Here is a 19,808-nt window from a genome sequence, read left to right on the forward strand (position 1 = left end):
TAAGCACATAATTATACATCTTATTACTTCTACCCAAGTGCATGACCTTACATTTATCCCCATTAAAGCTCATTTGCCATGTCAGCCCAAGCTTCTAGTTTACATAAATCATCCTGTAATATAAAATTGTCCTCCTCTGTATTGATTGTCCTGCAGAGTTTAGTGTCATGTGCAAATATTGAAATTCTGCTCTGTATGCCCCCTACAAGATCATTAATAAATATGTTAAAAAGAAGAGGGCCCAATACTGACCCCTGTGGTACCCCACTGCTAACCGCAACCCAGTCTGAGTGTGCTCCATTAATAACCACCCTTTGTTTCCTATCCCTTAGCCATACTTGATCGAAATGTTGTATGACTTGATGGCAGAATAAAGACTTTTTTACTCTTTTCACCTGGATTGGATCCTGCCCCTTCTTTCTTCAGTTGTGAGTTGGGAGTTGTGGGGCATGCATCCTAGTCACCTGAGTGCTGTCGGTTGTTGCCTTTTGTATAAGACCCAAACCCCAGTCTGGATCATGACACTAGCTAACAATTGTGAATGAGGGAGGGACCTCCCAAATATAGGAGTGAGAGCTCTCCCAAATATATGATAAAGGGCCACCTGAAGGCCCTTACCAAACTCAGGTTTCACGGCACCTACTGTCTCTCTGAAAATGTCAAGCGAGCTCCGCATAATGGCATGGCGGTGGACTTGGTGGTGGTAGTGACGGGTGAAGCCCAAAATTCAAATGGACATGTTTTATCTGCTATTGTAAATTGATGGGGAATATGTATTCCACTATCTAGCTAACAATTTGGAATGAAGGAATGACCTCCCAAATGTCGGAGTGATAGCCTATAAATTCGTGAGGGCGGTGGGCACCACTAAAAATATAACTGTTGGGGCTCACCGTGGACTTGGAAACATAGCAACTAAACCCATAGAGAAAGATCAAGTCCACACGGTGACAACCCACATCCCCAACTACTCCAGCATTGATGCTACCTCTCCCTGAGGAAGCCGAAACTTTTGCGGCGATACGCGTGGGTTTCTTTTCCCACATCTCCTTCACTCCTCTCTTTTCCATCGGTATACACATGGCCTTAGCCTGATCTCAACATTTGGATCCCACATGGTGTATGTATTTGATTCATTTTGTTGACATGCAGGACCTTATTATACTTTGTGGTCCCTTCATTTAGCATGGCTGCATTGGGTATTGTATTGTATGACCATGCTGGAGTAGTTGGGGATGTGGGTTGTCACTCTTTTCCTACATTATTATATTAGGATATGACTTGTGTACAAGATTTGTGCTGTTGTTGCACTTTTAATGTTTTTATCCGTTTTTCTGTGTGATGTATCTTTTTGTGTGTTGCATTTTTTTTGTAAAAAGCTTACTAATAAAAGATTTTGTATTTTTTATATATGGTTGTGGTGCTCCCTTCCGTGTGGACTTGATCTTTCTCTATGGGTTTAGTAGGAGTGATAGCCCTCACAAATGTTAAAGGAAAAACTAAAGCTAAAACGCTCAATGTGAACATATACTAAAGGGTAGGTATAATTTTTTTTTTTTTTTGCATTATATACATGTAGTTATGAAGGAAAAAATGTTTCATAGCAATTTTCCCTTAAAAAAAAATGTATGTTTGGTTTGGTAGGTCTTCTGTTAAATCCGTAAAACCAGCGCAATAGTCTGAAAACATTATTCCCAGATACCATATGTGAGTCAGAAAGGCATGCAGGTATCTTCTCTATGCTGTTCCCATTAGGTTTTATCTCTTTACCATCAATTTCAGCTTTTTTACCATGCCCCCAGACCTGTTTGATGGGTCCAGCAGAAAAATATTCGGCTTTCCCATTTGACTTGCATTGGATTTGTTAATCAGTATGAATACACAGATATTAAATAAAGATGTGTCTGACAAGATATCAGGACTCTTCAGACCTACAGATGACTACCCATTCTTGCTAATACATGTGGGGACAAATGACACCGCAAGAAACAACCTGGAAACCATCTGCAGTGACTTTGAAAACTTAGGTAAGAAACTGAAAGAACTGGGAGCGCAGGTGGTGTTAGGGTTGGCGGAATCGCTATTCCGATTTTTGTGAAGCAGAATGAACAAAAACCAGCTATTCATGAATTTCTTTTGGGGGGCCATTTATACCAAAAGCGCAAATGCAGGAAAAAAAACGCATGTAAACGCGTACAAACGCGGCATTTTTTTAACCGCATGCGACAACGGATGTGTCTAAAAAACGCAGCGTTTTTACACGTTTACATGCGTTTTTTTCACCACTTGCGGATGCATTTGAAACGCTATGGATTTAATTGCAAATGTGAAACTAGCCTTAGGAAGATACTAGCGCATGACCGTGCGGCCATGCGAGCCTTAAATAGTTGCAGCACGTACAAGACCTTCAAATAAGGACCAATGGTGTTGCTGCAGTACCTTAGCATGTGACCCTCGATCTCCATTGAGAGATCTTGCCCTGGGCATGCTCAGAGTGCAAAGCAGGACTTAGTCCCAAAAAAGCCTGCTCGCCGCAGATTCAGTGCAGGGTACAATAGCAGAGCCTGGAGAGGCAGCGGTAACCCTTTGCACAGTATCAGTCTCAGTGAGACGCTGGGAGCGACGTCTCCGCTGAGCAGGCTCCAGTGCGGCCGATGCAGAATGGGGGACCGCAGCAGACAAGGATTGAGATTCCCCCTGTGCAGCAGAGGAAACTTGACTCCTAACAGGTGGTCTCCTCTTCCATCCTTCCAGTGGATGGCGATGGAACAAGGATGTGCAATAAGATTCTGCAGGTGAACAACTGGCTACGTCAATGGTGCCGTCAGCAAGGATTTGGATTTCCGGATCATGGAGTGAATTACCTACACGATGGATTACTTGCTAGAGATGGGGTGCACCTTACGAAGCCTGGAAAACATGTATTTGGAAGTCGCCTTACTACACTCATCAGGAGAGCTTTATACTAGAACAATATGGGAAGGGAAGCAAAAGGCCAGAAAAAGCCATACACATGACAAATACTACTGAGAACTCTGCTCTTAGAAGTGGAAGGGAAGGACAAAGACAAAAAAATCTAAATAGTAAAAAATATTGGAGAAAGAGAAACCAGTCACAAACTAAAATGTTTCTATACAAATGCACAAAGCATGGGCAACAAACGGAAAATTAGAACTACTAACACAGGAAAAGAAATATGATGTTATTGGAATCACTGAAACCTGGTGGGACGATACACATGATTGGAATACAAGGCTAGAAGGATACAACTTATTTGCAAGAAACAGACTTGATAAACGAAAAGGATGAGGTGTCGCATTGTGTGTTAGAAGACCATATATCTGCACAGAGATTGAAGCTTCAGAGACTGGGAGTTCTGTGGAAACTGTTTGGGTAAGAATGCAAGGAGAGAATAACGGAAATGACACCCTTGTAGGCATTTACTACAGGCCTCCTGTGCAAGCTGAAGATATGGATGAACTCTTTATGCATCAAATGGTCAAGTTCTTAAAAAAATATTACATAGTTGTCACGAGAGATTTCAACTATCCAGACATTTGTTGGGAATCTCTCTCAGGCAAAACTAACAGGTCAAACATATTCTTATCCTCCAAAAGGTAGGAAAGAAAACAAGGGGATCTGCTACCTTGGATCTAATCCTTATAAACAGGGAGGAAATGGTTGAGGAGGAAAGAGTGGCTGGGACCCTAGGAGGTAGCGACTATGCTATTTTAGAATTTTGGATAACTAGAGGAGGAAGACCTGTGAAGACTCAGACGTCAACGCTGGATTTCAATAAGGCAGATTTTAAGGGACTCGGATAGAGAATCGGAGGGATCCAATTTCTGGCCATCCTTAAGGGCGAAAATGTCCAGGAAGGATAGGAAATCTTGAAAAATTAGATTCTCAAAGCACAATCGTTAACAATTCCGAAAAGAGGGAAGAATAGGAAGCATTTAAGGAAACCAGGATGGATGAATACAGAACTTAAACACATGCTAAAAAGGAAGAAATAAATGTTTATCAAATGGAAAGAGGGAGGAATATCTAAAGAAGTATATATTGCTGTCTGCAGAACTTGCAGGGCACAAATCAGATTATCTAAAGCTGACAATGAATTAAGGCTTGCAAGAGACATCAAAAGCAAAAAAAAAGGATTTTGGGGATATGTCAAAAGTAAAAGAAAAGCCAAATATGCTATAGGATTTTTACAGGATGAAATGGTAAGAAAGGTTGATGAGAAGGCCGAACTTTTAAATTCCTATTTTGCATCTGTTTTCTCTCAGAAAGAAAATCTAACATCAACTGATTTTCACTCTCCTATTAAGGGAATAGAAGAATCCAGGATATCTATAAACAGAAAGATAGTGAGGAAACACTTAGCTAACATAAATGAATTCAAGTCTCCGGGTCTGAACCACTCTCCATAATCTTTGAAAAGTCTTGGAGAATAAGTGGGAGTTCTTGCCTTATAAATGGGGTTGGGACCATCAGTTGTGTTGTGCAGAAGTCCGGTGGATACACAGCTGATAGTCCTACTGAATAGACTGTTAGAATTTGTATTATGGCAAGAAAAAAGCAGCTAAGTAAAGAAAAACGAGTGGCCATCATTGCTTTAAGAAATTAAGGTCAGTCAGACCGAAAAATTGGGAAAACTTTGAAAGAGTCCCCAAGTGCAGTTGCAAAAACCATCAAGCGCTACAAAGAAACTGCCTCACCTGAGGACTGCCCCAGGAAAGGAAGACCGAGAGTCACCTCTGCTTCTGAGGATACGTTTATTTGAGTCACCAGCCTCAGAAATCGCACGTTAACAGCAGCTCAGATTAGAGAGCAGGTCAATGCCACACAGAATTCTAGCAGCAGACTCATCTCTACAACAACTGTTAAGAGGAGACTTTGTGCAGCAGGCTTCATGGTAAAATAGCTGCTTGGAAACCACTGCTAAGGACAGGCAACAAGCAGAAGAGACTTGTTTGGGCTAAAGAACACAAGGAATGGACATTAGACCAGTGGAAATCTGTGCTGGTCTGATGAGTCCAAATTTGAGATCTTTGGTTCCCACCACCGTCTCTTTGTGCGACGCAGAAAAGGTGAACGGATGGACTCTACATGCCTGGTTCCCACCGTGAAGCATGGAGGAGGACGTGTGATGGTGTGGGGGTGCTTTGCTGGTGACACTGTTGGGGATTTATTCAAAATTGAAAGCATACTGAACCAGCATGGCTACCACAGCATCTTGCAGCGGCATGCTATTCCATCTGGTTTGCGTTTAGTTGGACCATCATTTATTTTTCAACAGGACAATGACCCCAAACACACCTCCAGGGTGTGTAAGGGCTATTTGACCAAGAAGGAGAGTGATGGGGTGCAGTCAACAGACCTGAACCCAATCGAGATGATTTGGGGTGAGCTGGACCGCAGAGTGAAGGCAAAAGGGCCAATAAGTGCTAAGCATCTCTGGGAACTCCTTCAAGATTGTTGGAAGACCATTCCCGGTGACTACGAAACTAGAATATAAGACATAATTTCAGTTGTTTCACACTTGTTTGTTAAGTATATAATTCCACATGTGTTAATTATAGTTTTGATGCATTCAGTGTGAATTTACAATTTTCATAGTCATGAAAATACAGAAAAATCTTTAAATGAGAAGGTGTGTCCAAACTTTTGGTCTGTACTGTAGTATATCATGACTTTAGCAAAGCATTTGACAAAATATCTCACACAATCCTTATTGAAAAATTGACTAAGTATGGAATGGGCAAGGCAACTCTTAGGTGGATTCATAACAGGCTTATTGATCGTACCCAAAGAGTGGTCGTAAATGGCTGCACATCCAATTGGAAGAATGGCTCAAGTGGGGTACCACAGGGCTATGTCCTTGCCCCTGTATTGTACAACATCTTTATCAATGATTTAGATGAAGGAATTGATGGTAAACTGATTAAATTTGTTGATGACACAAAGCTAGGAGGGATAGCTAATATTAGAGAAGAGAGAGGATTCAAAAAGACATAAATAAACTGGAGCAGTGTGCAGCAACTAACAGAATGATTTTTAACTGGGAAAAATGCAAAGTCCTACATCTGGGCAATAAAAATAAAAAAAGCATATACAGAATGGGAGGAATAGGGCTAAGCAACAGCACATGTGAAAAAGACTTGAGTGTACTAATAGATCACTGACTGAATATTAGTCAACAGTGTGATACAGCAGCAAAAAGGGCAAATACAATTCTGCGATGTATTAACAGAAGCATACAGTCTAGATCACTTGAAGTCATTATTGCCCTCTACTCCTCTTTGGTCAGACGTCATCTGGAATACTGTGTCCAGCTTTGGGCACCACATTTTAAAAAAGACATCAACAAACTGGAGCAAGTTCAGAGAAGTGCGACCAGAATGGTGACTGGTTTGCAAACCATGTCCTATGAGGAACATTTTCAGGATTTGCGAATGTTTAGCTTGCAAAAAAGAAGACTGAGAGGAGACTTAATAGCTGTCTACAAATAGCTCAAGGGCTGTCACATTGTAGAAGGATCATCTTTATTCTCATTTGTACAAGGAAAGACTAGAAGCAATGGGATGAAACTGAATGGGAGGAGACACAGATACACAGATTAGATATTAGAAAAAACTTTTTGACAGTTAGGGTGATCAATGAGTGGAACAGGCTGCCATGAGAGGTCGTGAGCTCTCCTTCAATGGATGTCTTCAAACAGAGGCTGGACAGACATCTGTCTGGGATGATTTATTGAATCCTGCTTTGAGCAGGGGGCTGGACCAGATGAACCAGGAGGTCCCTTCTAACATTCTATGATTCTATGATTCTATGATATTAGAAATTATTTGTGCCAATTTTCCTGAATCCGAATATTCCACTATTTGCTCATCACTAATTACTAACTATTGAGCTTGTGGTCTTGTTCCTCTACAGCAACTAAATTATCAGATTGAAGGTAACTCAATCACGTTAGTGCATGGCAGTAATGCTATATATAACCACTTGTAACTAGTGTTGAGCATTCCGATACCGCAAGTATCGGGTATCGGCCGATATTTGTGGTATCGGAATTCCAATACCGATTTCCGATACTCACCGCGTATCGGATACCGGAATCGGAAGTTCCCAGAATTCAAACTGCACGCAGCAGCCAATGAGGAATGAATGGAAGTGTGGGCACATCCTGTTTAGCATGGTGGGCATGTAACTACTGGCAAGGCTGTGATTGGCTGCTGAAATGACGTCACCATGCACTATAAAAAACGCTGCCGCCATTTTGCGCTCACTCTGCTGTGATTTCAGTCAGGGACAGGACGCTGTGTTCTAACTGAGGGCCAGTTGAGATAGCTAATTGCTTTATTTTGCTTTTCCAAGGCAAATTTAGCAAACGCTGTGTGTTCACCTTGCTCTTGCCTTGCAGCGCTGTTTTAACAGCGTTCTGCAAGGTCTCTGTGTGTGTGTGCAGCTCACTCTGTAGTCTGTGTGCAGCCATATACCCGGTTGTATTTAGCTCAGGGGGGTTCACACTGCCTCATACAGTTCTATCCATTGTCCTTTTTTGCTCATAGTGCAGCCTGCTGCACATTTTTTCTAAAATTTCCTATTAATGTCTTTCCACCCGTCTCCAGCTAAATTGTGGAAAAACACTACATAGGATAACCTAGAGGGGTCTTTTTTGGGCCTTGCAGCGCCGTTTACGGCTGTCTGCACGGTCTCCGTGTGAGCGCAGCTCACCCTGTAGTCTGTGTGCAGCCACAGCCGGTTGTATTCAGCTCAGGGTGCATCACTGCCTCATACCGTGAAATAACTTTTCCTTTTTTTCAAATAGTGCAGCCTGCTGAAAATTTTTCAAAAATTTCCTATTAGTGTCTTTCCACCCGTCTCCAGCTAAATTGTGGAAAAACACTACATAGGATAACCTAGAGGAGGGTTTTTGGGCCTTGCAACGCCGTTTACGGATGTCTGCACAGTCTCCGTGTGAGCGCAGCTCGCCCTGTAGTCTGTGTGCAGCCACAGCCGGTTGTATTCAGCTCAGGGTGCATTACTGCCTCATACCGTTAAATAACTTGTCCTTTTTTTCAAATAGTGCAGCCTGTTAAAAATGTTTTCAAAAATTTCCTATTAGTGTCTTTCCACCCGTCTCCAGCTAAATAGTGGAAAAACACTACATAGGATAACCTAGAGGAGTGTTTTTGGGCCTTGCAGCGCCATTTACGGCTGTCTGCACGGTCTCCGTGTGAGCGCAGCTTGCCCTGTAGTCTGTGTGCAGCCACAGCCGGTTGTATTCAGCTCAGGGTGCGTCACTGCCTCATACCGTTGAATAACTTGTCCTTTTTTTCAAATAGTGCAGCCTGTTGAAAATTTTTCCAAAAATTTCCTATTAGTGTCTTTCCGCCCGTCTCCAGCTAAATTGTGGAAAAACACTACATAGGATAACCTAGAGGAGGGTTTTTGGGCCTTGCAGCGCCGTTTACGGCTGTCTGCACGGTCTCTGTGTGAGCGCAGCTCGCCCTGTAGTCTGTGTGCAGCCACAGCCAGTTGTATTCAGCTCAGGGTTTGTCACTGCCTCATACCGTAAAATAACTTTTCCTTTTTTGCAAATAGTGCAGCCTGCTGCACATTTTTTCAAAAATTTCCTAATAGTGTCTTTCCACCCGTCTCCAGCTAAATTGTGGAAAAACACTACATAGGATAACCTAGAGGAGGGTTTTTGGGCCTTGCAGCGCCGTTTACGGCTGTCTGCACGGTCCCCGTGTGAGTTAAACTCGCTCTGTAGCCCGATCTGCACAAAAAAAAAAAAGTAAGGTTCACCAAACACCACTTAACACTTGTGTAGGCCACATTTTATCAATAATAAAGTCTAGTCCACACTTTACAACATTAGTGTTTCTTACACCTGTTAGGAGGAGCTTTTCAGGAATAAGCACACTAAGGCCTTAGTACTTTTCTGCTTATCTTTATCTGTCAACCAAGATGAAGAGGGCAGGGAGTAAGGCACGTGGGCATGGGCGCGGAGCAGGGAGAGGAGCAGGGAGAGGACGTGGTGAATCTGTGCCTGCTGCGGGCACCGGTGACTCATCATCACCCAGTTTCAGCAGGGAACAGTCCTTCATGCGCAGCTTTGTCGGAGAGCGCCGTGCACCGCTGCTGCGTGAAGATCAAATTGAAGCCGTTTTCGGACGGATGGCAGCTAACGCATCGGCATTGACTTCAATTAGTGCCACATCCTCTCAGGCACAGACCACTGGAGAGCAGCCATCTGTCTCTTCACAACCTGCCAAATTGGCCAGGCAGTCAGAGAGCCCAGGACAGGAGCCGTCTCTACTTCTGTTCTCTGAATCTCTTGGCTTGGAAACAGGGGGCCAGCCAAGCAGCATTGGAGAAATGGAAGAAGAGGCAGTGTGCAGTGATGCCCAACAGCTTTGTCTCTCTGACTCTGAAGAGGCGGGTGGGCCAGTGCCTCCGGTGACCACAGCACAGTACGCATCTGATAATGAAACTCAGGTGCCGCTTTCTGGTGCGTACTGTGCTGCCGAGACTACCCAGGAGGAGCAGTTGGTGGCAGAGGGTAGTGGAGATGATGAGGTCCTTGACCCATCGTGGCGTGAGGAACAGGAAGGTGGTGGGAGCAGCTCTGAGGAAGAGATTCCCCAAACGGGCCAAAGCGGGAGAGGGAGGGGGAAGACTGCGGAGCCTGTAGCCTCCACTTTGGCACCCGTTAGGAGCCTGTCTCTTCCAAAAGCCAAAAAGGGCGCTCCCAAGACTTGCAGTGCCTTGTCCTTTTTTGACACAGTTGCAGATGACATTTGTTTTGTCAAATGCAAGCTGTGTCATCAGAAAGTCAAAAGAGGTAAAAGTGTCAGCAACCTCAATACCACAAATATGTGGAAACATGTGCGGACCAGGCACGCGGTGGAGTTACAAAAACACACTGAAGACCTAGGCCAACCAACAGCGGCTGATACCACCTCTTCAGCTCGTGTTGCCTCTTCCTCCAGCTCACGCACAGCTGGTTCGGCTTCCTCCCAGGATCGCCATGGAAGAACCTCTGGCACTGTTGTCCAGAGATCTAGTGTAATTCCACCCACAGCACCACGTTCCCAGTCATCTTCACACTCCCAGCCTAGTCTACAGCCATCAGTAGTACAGGCATGGGAGAAAAGGCGGGCATTCTCGGCAAACCACCACCGAGCACAGGCTCTGAATGCAGGCATTGCCAAACTTCTGTCACTGGAAATGCTCTCATTCAGGCTGGTGGAGACTGACAGCTTCCGTGACTTGATGGCATTGGCAGTCCCACAGTACAAGGTGCCCAGCCGCTTTTACTTCAGCAGGCAAGCCGTCCCTGCCCTGCACAAGCATGTGGAGGGACACATAAAACACGCGCTACTGAACGCCGTCAGTAGCAAGGTCCACCTCACCACCGATGCGTGGACCAGTCAACATGGACAGGGGCGATACCTTTCCATCACTGCCCATTGGGTTAATGTTGTTGAGCCGGGTACAGACCGTGCGAGTGGCACAGGACGTGTCCTGCCCACTCCAAGGATTGCAGGAATCCAGTCTGTACGCATTGACTCCTCCTCACACACAAGTTCCTCAGAATCATCGCTGCAGGAGCCGTCACAGTCCACCTCCACATGGACCTGTGAACGTTTACCTGTTACGACTGACATGAGCACAGCCGTGGCCAAACGTCAACAGGCCATCTTGAAATGAGTTTCTTTGGGGAATCGAAGCCACACAGTGCAGGAGCTCTGGAATGCCATCAAGCAGGAGAGCGATGTGTGGTTTGTGCCAGCGAATCTCCAGCCAGGCATGGTAGTGTGTGACAATGGCCGAAATCTGGTGGCAGCTTTGGCCCTTGGCAACCTCACTCACATCCCATGTCTGGCACATGTGCTCAATTTGGTTGTGCAGAGTTTTCTGAGGGACTATCCGGATCTTGATGCACTTCTGCACAAGGCCCGCCTAGAGTGTGCTCACTTGCAGCGTTCCAGCTTGGCAAGATCCCGCATTGCTGCTCTGCAGCGCCGATTTCGCCTTCCTGAACATCGCATCATATGTGACCTACCTACCAGGTGGAATTCCACGTTACATATGTTGGAGCGGTTGTGTGAGCAGCAGCAAGCAGTAATGGAGTACCAGCTGCATCAGGCGCAAAGAAGTCGCAGTCTGCGCTGATCAGACTTCACAACCACAGAGTGGGCCACTATGAAGGACGTCTGCCAGGTTTTGCGTCCTTTCGATTATTCCACGCGGATGGCAAGTGCAGATGATGCACTAGTCAGCATGACTGTCCCCCTTATCTGCCTGCTTCAACAAACCCTGCAAGGGATAAGGGATGATGTTGCAGAAGAGGTGGAGGATGAGGAGTCACCTTTTCCATAAGCTTCTGGACAGTCAGCGCCACGTGGTTCCTCACAAAGGTGTCGGCAGGGGACACTTTGTGAGGAGGATGAGGAGCAGTCAATGGAGGAGGAAGAACTCCGTCCAGAGGAGGGAGTTACACCATTGTCCAGTGGTCAGTGTGTACAGCGAGGGTGGGGTGATGAAGAGCAGGCAGAGATCATGTCTCAAGCAGGGGACAGCGTTTCTGGGCCAGTTGGTAGTCTGCAGCACATGGTTGATTTCACGTTGCAGTGCCTGAGAGACGACCGCCGCATCGACCACATTCTCAACATGCCTGATTATTGGGTGTACACCCTCCTCGATCCTTGCTACCGGGACAACGTCCAAAACCTCATCCCAGCGTTGACCCGGGAGCGTAAAATGCGGGATTACCACGACACACTGGTGAATTCCATCATCTTCTCCAGTCCAACTGAGAGGAGTGCTGCTAGTGCTTTACAAAGCAGCTCAGTGCGTCGAGGCAGTGGAGGAGGCTCTGCACAAAGAGGGAGCAGAAGCAGTGCCTCTGCCCAAGGCAAGACCAGTATGGCACAACTGTGGCAAACTTTTGTGTGCCCACCCCAAATGTCTACACCATCACCGGCGGCTCCAGTCAGCAGGAGGCAACGGTTCCGTCAGATGGTGACAGACTACATGTCTTGCCCTCTTACTGTACTCCCAGACGGCTCTTCCCCTTTCAAGTTTTGGGTCTCTAAGCTGGATACCTGGCCAGAGCTAAGCCAGTATGCATTGGAGGTGCTGGCTTGCCCTGCGGCTAGTGTCTTATCGGAACGTGTCTTTAGTGCCGCAGGTGGTGTACTAACAGACTGTCGCATGCGACTATCCTCCGATAACGTTGACCGGCTTACTTTTCTGAAAATGAACCAGGCCTAGATCTCGCAGGAATTTGCCACTCTTCTGCCTGATTAAGTAATTGGGTGTCATCCAGGTCTCCTGATGTGTTCATCTTTCTACCACCTGAACTGTAATTCCTGGGCTCCAACACCGCCAGTTGCGGCTCAGAAGTGCAGGCTGCACAGTAAAAACATACGACCCAGTGTTATTGGGTTGCAGTAACGTCAGCTGATCCCCAGCTGTGTAGCCGGCAATGTGCTCTGCGACCGCCACGCTGGCACAACAACCTAAATGTTAGGGAACCTGTCCCCCCCCCCCCGGCATTTGTTACTGAAAGAGCCACCTTGCAGTAATGCTGCACAAGGAAAAGGTAGCTCTTTTAGTTTTGCTCCTTGCACACGCAGAACTTAACACTTATAAAATGTGTTCACTGATACCGTTATACCGTCCCAGAGGTGGGACTTTCCTTCGTAATGTGATGCAGCACAGCCGTCATTCCTACCCCCTTGGTGCCGTGTGCTGCCTCCTCAGCGTTGTTTTAAGCTGCCACGGAGTCTACGCTGTTCTGTTATCCCTTGGCCATGCCCAATTTGCGCTGCCTGTCTTCTGACATAATTTGGTGTCAGGCTGCCTGCGCCTGTGTGGCCGCGCTGCCCGAGATCCCGCCTCGCAGTGTCTTCTGATTTAATCACACTGCGGGCCTGGGATCCATGGGCATGCGCAGTGCATATCTTCCCCTCAGGCTCTCGCTCATCTCCCTCCTCCTTCTTCAGACTGTGCGCCGTCAGCTGATCCCTAATAGCATGCCACGGCCGTGACGCCAGACAGTCTGAAGAAGAGGGAAGGAGGGGAGTGAGAGGCGAGGATATGCACTGCACATGCCCATGGATCCCAGGCCCGCAGTGGGATTACATTAGACGACACTGCGAGGTGGGATCTTGGGCAGCGTGGACGCACAGGCACTGCCAGCCTGACACCTAAATGATGTCAGAAGACGGGCACCGCTAAGTGTGCATGGCCAAGGGATAACAGAACAGCGCAGGCTCCGTGACAGCTTAAAACAACGCTGATGAGGCGGCGCACGGCACCAAGGGAATATGAATGACAGCTGTGCTGCGTCCCATTACGAAGGAAATTCCCACCTCTGGGACGGTTTTACGGTATCAGGGGACACATTTTATAAGTGTTTACTTCTGTGTTTGCAAGGAGCATAATTAAAAGAGCCACCATTTCCTTTTGCATCCTTAGTGCTGCACAAGATGGCTCTTTCAGCTACAAACGCCTTGGGGGGGGGGGGGGGTTAAAGGTTCCCTTTCAACTTGCTACAATCAGACTTCGGCCTACACTCTGTTCCTCTGCTACTTGTGCTGTCCCTGGGCTCTAACACCGCCAGTTGGTGCCTGGAAGTGCTGTCCGCACAGTCAACAGTTGCTCCTCTGTTATTGGGGTTCAGTAACGTCAGCTGATCCCCATCTGTGTGTGCGGCAATACCTCCAATCTGCTCCTCCTGCTGTCCCTGGGCTCTAACACTGCCAGTTGGTGCCTGGAAGTGCTGTCTGCACAGTCAACATTCGCTCCTCTGTGATTGGGGTTCAGTAACGTCAGCTGATCCCCAGCTGTGTATCCGGCAACGTGTCATGCGACCGCCACGCTGGCACACTAACAGACATTTACATGCCTACAGTGCAGGCTTCGGCCTACACTCTGCTCCTCCTGCTGTCCCTGGGCTCCAACACTGCTGATTGATGCCCGGAAGTGCTGTTTGCACAGAGCCAAACACCTCACCAATGTGTTAGTGGGGTTCAGTCACGCCTGCTGCTCCCCTGCTGTGTATCCGGCAACGTGTCATGCGACCGCCACGCTGGCACAATTTAAATGTAAGGGAACCTTTCCCCCCCCTAGGTGTTTGTTACTGAAAGAGCCACCTTGTGCAGCACTAATACTGCACAAGAAAAAGGTGGCTCTTTAAATTATGCTCCTTGGAAACGCTGAACTACACACTCATGTAATGTGTCCCCTCACACGGTCAAACCGTCCCGGAGGTGGGACTTTCCTTTGTAATGTGACACAGCACAGCCGTCATTCCTACCCCCTTGGCTCCGTGCGCCGCCTCCTTAGCGTTGTTTGATTCTGTCACGGACCCTGCGCTGTTATGTTCTCCCTTGGCCATGCACAGTTTGCGCTGCCCGTCCTCTGACATCATTTGTTGTTGGCCTGGCTGCGCCTGTGTGTGCACGCTGCCCGAAATCCCACCTCGCAGTGTCGTCTAATGTGATCCCACAGTGGGCTTAGGATCCATGGCCATGCGCAGTGCATATACTCGCGTCTCACTCGCCTTCTTCCCGCTTCTTCAGACTAGGCGGCGTCAGCTGATCCCTAATAGCATGCCACGGCCGTGACGCCGCACAGTCTGAAGAAGCAGGAAGGAGGGGAGTGAGAGGCGATGATATGCACTGTGCATGCCCATGGATCCCAGGCCTGCAGTGGGATTACATTAGATGACACTGCGAGGTTGGATCTCGGGCAGCTTGGACGCACAGGCACTGCCAGCCTGACACCTAAATGATGTCAGAAGACGGGCACCGCTAAGTGTGCATGGCCAAGGGATAACATTACAGCGCAGGCTCCGTGACAGAATCAAACAACGCTGAGGAAGCGGCGCACGGCACCAAGGGGGTTGGAATGACGGCTGTGCTGTGTCACATTACAAAGGAAAGTCCCACCTCCGGGATGGTTTAACGGTGTGAGGGGACACATTATATGAGTGTGTAGTTCATCGTTTGCAAGGAGCATAATTTAAAGAGCCACCTTTTTCCTTTTGCAGTATTACTGCTGTACAAGATGGCTCTTTCAGCAACAAATGCCTGGGGGGGGTTAAAGGTTCCCTTTCAACTTGCTCCAGTGCAGGCTTCGGCCTACACTCTGCTCCTACTGCAGACCCTGGGCTCTAACACCGCCAGTTTTAGCCCGGAACTGCTAGCTGCACAGAGAAAAACACCAGCCAATGTGTCAGTGCGGTTCAGCACCGCCAGCTGTTCCCCTGCTGTGTAGCCGGCAACGTGTCCAGCACAAGCCACGTTGGCACAGCAGACCTAAAGCTGCCACCAGTGCAGGCTTCGGCCTACACTCTGCTCCTCTCCTCCTCCTGCTGACCCTGGGCTCTAACACCGCCAGTTTTAGCCCGGAAGTGCTAGCTGCACAGAGAAAAACACCCGCCAATGTGTCAGTGGGGTTCAGCACCGCCAGCTGTTCCCCTGCTGTGTAGCCGGCAACGTGTCCAGCACAAGCCACGCTGGCACAAAAGACTTAAAGCTGCCACCAGTGCAGGCTTCGGCCTACATTCTGCTACTCTCCTCCTCCTGCTGACCCTGGGCTCTAACACCGCCAGTTTTAGCCCGGAAGTGCTAGCTGTACAGAGAAAAACACCCGCCATTGTGTCAGTGGGGTTCACAGTGGGGTTCAGCAACGCCAGCTGTTCCCCTGCTGTGTAGCCGGCAATGTGTCCAGCACAAGCCACGCTGGCACAAAAGACTTAAAGCTGCCACCAGTGCAGGCTTCGGCCTACACTCTGCTCCTCTCCTCCTCCTGCTGACCCTGGGCTCTAACACCGCCAGTTTTAGCCCGGAAGTGCTAGCTGCACAGAGAAAAACACCCGCCAATGTGTCAGTGGGGTTCAGCACCGCCAGCTGTGCCCCTGCTGTGTAGCCGGCAACGTGACCTGCAAACTCCACGCAGGCACCTGAACTGAAATTAAAGGGACCCTGCCACCCACCCCCAGGTGTTTCTATGTATAACAGCCACCTTGTACAGCAGTAATGCTGCATTTGTACAAGGTAGCTGACTTTTTCTCCTTGCCCACGTGGAACTCAACACGTACAAAATGTGTCTCATTAGAGACCATTACACTGTCCCTGAGGTGTAACTTTCCTTTCTAATGATACGCAGCACCCCCCTTGGTAGCGCTGCCCGTCTTCTGACATCATTGGTTGGCTGGCTGTGCCTGTGCGTCCGCCCTGCCCGACACAACGCCCCTCGTTGTCTCATTTATTTTGACAGTGAGGGTGTGATTGATGGGCATGTGCAGTGCATATGTTCGCCTGTCTTCACTCATCTCCTTCCGCCTTCTTCAGACTGTGCGGCCTCATGGCCGCGGCATGCGATAAGGGATCAGCTGAGGCCGCCCAGTCTGAAGCAGGTGTAAGGACATGTGTGAGCGGCGAACATATTTACTGCACAAGGCCATGAATCCCAGCCCCGCAGTGTGAATTTTTGAAAACACACTATGGGTCTGGGATTCATGGCCATCGCTAAGAGCAACGGCCTACATGAAATGAGGTCAGAAGACGGGCAGCGCTCACAGGGCATTGCCAAGGGATAACACAAGAGCGCAGACTCCTGTACAGCAAATAACAACGCTCAGGAGGATGCGCCCAGCACCTAGGTGTAAATTTTGACACCTGTGCTGCGTCTCCTTAAAAAGACAAGTCACGCCTCCACTACAGTTTGACTGTATACTGGGCTAAATTGTGTACGTGTTTCATTCAGCGTGTGCAAGTAGAAAAATTCATAGAGCAACCTTTGACTTGTGCAGCATTAATGCTGCACAAGGTGTGGCTCTTGTACTTTGTAACACCTGAGGGGGGGCTTAAAGGTTACCTTTGAAATTGGTTCTACTAGGCTACGGCCTACACTCTGCTCCTCTCCTCCTCCTGCTGCCCCTGGGCTCTAACACCGCCAGTTTTAGCCCGGAAGTGCTAGCTGCACAGAAAAAAACACCCGCCAATGTGTCAGTGGGGTTCAGCACCGCCAGCTGTTCCTCTGCTGTGTAGCCGGCAACGTGTCCAGCACAAGCCACGCTGGCACAAAAGACTTAAAGCTGCCACCAGTGCAGGCTTCGGCCTACACTCTGCTCCTCTCCTCCTCCTGCTGACCCTGGGCTCTAACACCGCCAGTTTTAGCCCAGAAGTGCTAGCTGCACAGAGAAAAACACCTGCCAATGTGTCAGTGGGGTTCAGCACCGCCAGCTGTTCCCCTGCTGTGTAGCCGGCAACGTGTCCAGCACAAGCCACGTTGGCACAACAGACCTAAAGCTGCCACCAGTGCAGGCTTCGGCCTACACTCTGCTCCTCTCCTCCTCCTGCTGACCCTGGGCTCTAACACCGCCAGTTTTAGCCCGGAAGTGCTAGCTGCACAGAGAAAAACACCCGCCAATGTGTCAGTGGGGTTCAGCACCGCCAGCTGTTCCCCTGCTGTGTAGCCGGCAACGTGTCCAGCACAAGCCACGCTGGCACAAAAGACTTAAAGCTGCCACCAGTGCAGGCTTCGGCCTACACTCTGCTCCTCTCCTCCTCCTGCTGACCCTGGGCTCTAACACCGCCAGTTTTAGCCCGGAAGTGCTAGCTGCACAGAGAAAAACACCCGCCAATGTGTCAGTGGGGTTCAGCACCGCCAGCTGTTCCCCTGCTGTGTAGCCGGCAACGTGTCCAGCACAAGCCACGCTGGCACAAAAGACTTAAAGCAGCCACCAGTGCAGGCTTCGGCCTACACTCTGCTCCTCTCCTCCTCCTGCTGACCCTGGGCTCTAACACCGCCAGTTTTAGCCCGGAAGTGCTAGCTGCACAGAGAAAAACACCCGCCATTGTGTCAGTGGGGTTCACAGTGGGGTTCAGCACCGCCAGCTGTTCCCCTGCTGTGTAGCCGGCAACGTGTCCAGCACAAGCCACGCTGGCACAAAAGACTTAAAGCAGCCACCAGTGCAGGCTTCGGCCTACACTCTGCTCCTCTCCTCCTCCTGCTGACCCTGGGCTCTAACACCGCCAGTTTTAGCCCAGAAGTGCTAGCTGCACAGAGAAAAACACCTGCCAATGTGTCAGTGGGGTTCAGCACCGCCAGCTGTTCCCCTGCTGTGTAGCCGGCAACGTGACCTGAAAATGCCACGCAGGCACCTGAACTGAAATTAAAGGGACCCTGCCCCCCACCCCCAGGTGTTTCTATGTATAACAGCCACCTTGTACAGCAGTAATGCTGCATTTGTACAAGGTGGCTGACTTTTTCTCCTTGCCCACGTGGAACTCAACACGTACAAAATGTGTCTCATTAGAGACCTTTACACTGTCCCTGAGGTGTGACTTTCCTTTCTAATGATACCCAGCACCCCCCTTGGTAGCGCTGCCCGTCTTCTGACATCATTGGTTGGTTGGCTGTGCCTGTGCGTCTGCCCTGCCCGACACAACGCCCCTCGTTGTCTCATATATTTTGACTGCAAGGGTGTGATTGATGGGCATGTGCAGTGCATATGTTCGCCTGTCTTCACTCATCTCCTTCCGCCTTCTTCAGACTGTGCGGCCTCATGGCCGCGGCATGCGATAAGGGATCAGCGGAGGCCGCCCAGTCTGAAGCAGGTGTAAGGACATGAGTGAGCGGCAAACATACTTACTGCGCAAGGCCATGAATCCCAGCCCTGCAGTGTGACTTTATGAAAAGACACTGCGGGTCTGGGATTCCTTGCCATTGCTAACCGCACCGGCCGACATCAAATGAGGTGAGAAGACAGGCAGCACTCACAGCGCATGGCCAAGGGATAACAAGAGCGCAGACTCCTTGACAGCAAATAACAACGCTCAGGAGGCTGCGCCCAGCACCAAGGCATTAGTTTTGGACACCTGGGCTGCGTCTCCTTAAAAAGACAAGTCACGCCTCCAATACAGTTGTACTGTATAATGGGCAAAATTGTGTACGTCTTTCATTCAGCGTGTGCAATGAGCAAAATTTAAAGAGCAACCTTTCACTTGTGGAGCATTACTGCTGCACAAGGTGTGGCTCTTCTACATTGTAAGGGTGGGTTAAAGGTTACCTTTGAAATTGGTTCAATTAGGCTTCGGCCTACACTCTGCTCCTCCTGCAGACCCTGGGCTCTAACACCGCCAGTTGGTGCCTGGAAGTGCAGGCTGCACAGAGAAAAACACCCGCCATTGTGTCAGTGGGGTTCAGCAACGCCAGCTGGTCCTCTGCTGTGTAGCCGGCAACGTGTCCAGCACAAGCCACGCTGGCACAAATGACTTAAAGCTGCCACCAGTGCAAGCTTCGGCCTACACTCTGCTCCTCTCCTCCTCCTGCTGACCCTGGGCTCTAACACCGCCAGTTTTAGCCCGGAAGTGCTAGCTGCACAGAGAAAAACACCCGCCATTGTGTCAGTGGGGTTCAGCAACGCCAGCTGTTCCCCCGCTGTGTAGCCGGCAACGTGTCCTGCAAACGCAACGCAGACACAAAGCTGCCTCCATTGCAGGCTTCGGCCTACACTCTGCTACCCCTGCTTACCCTTTGCTCCAACACCGCTAGTTGGGGCTCTAGGAAGACAATCTTGAATAGGTCCAAATCCGGGTTCCAGCACCGTCAGTTGGTTCTCGGCAGTGTCTTTGTCACGGGTACTCCCTCGTGCCCAGCCTGGTTCCAGCACCGTCAGCTGGTTCCGGGTAGTGTCAAGGTCACTTAGACACCTATACGTTGTCCCGTCGTGTTGCGGTCGGGTTAGCCAACTCCATGGTGCCTCCAGTTTAGGA

The sequence above is a fragment of the Ranitomeya imitator genome, chromosome 3, assembly GCF_032444005.1.
Source record: "Ranitomeya imitator isolate aRanImi1 chromosome 3, aRanImi1.pri, whole genome shotgun sequence".
Taxonomy (NCBI): domain Eukaryota; kingdom Metazoa; phylum Chordata; class Amphibia; order Anura; family Dendrobatidae; genus Ranitomeya; species Ranitomeya imitator.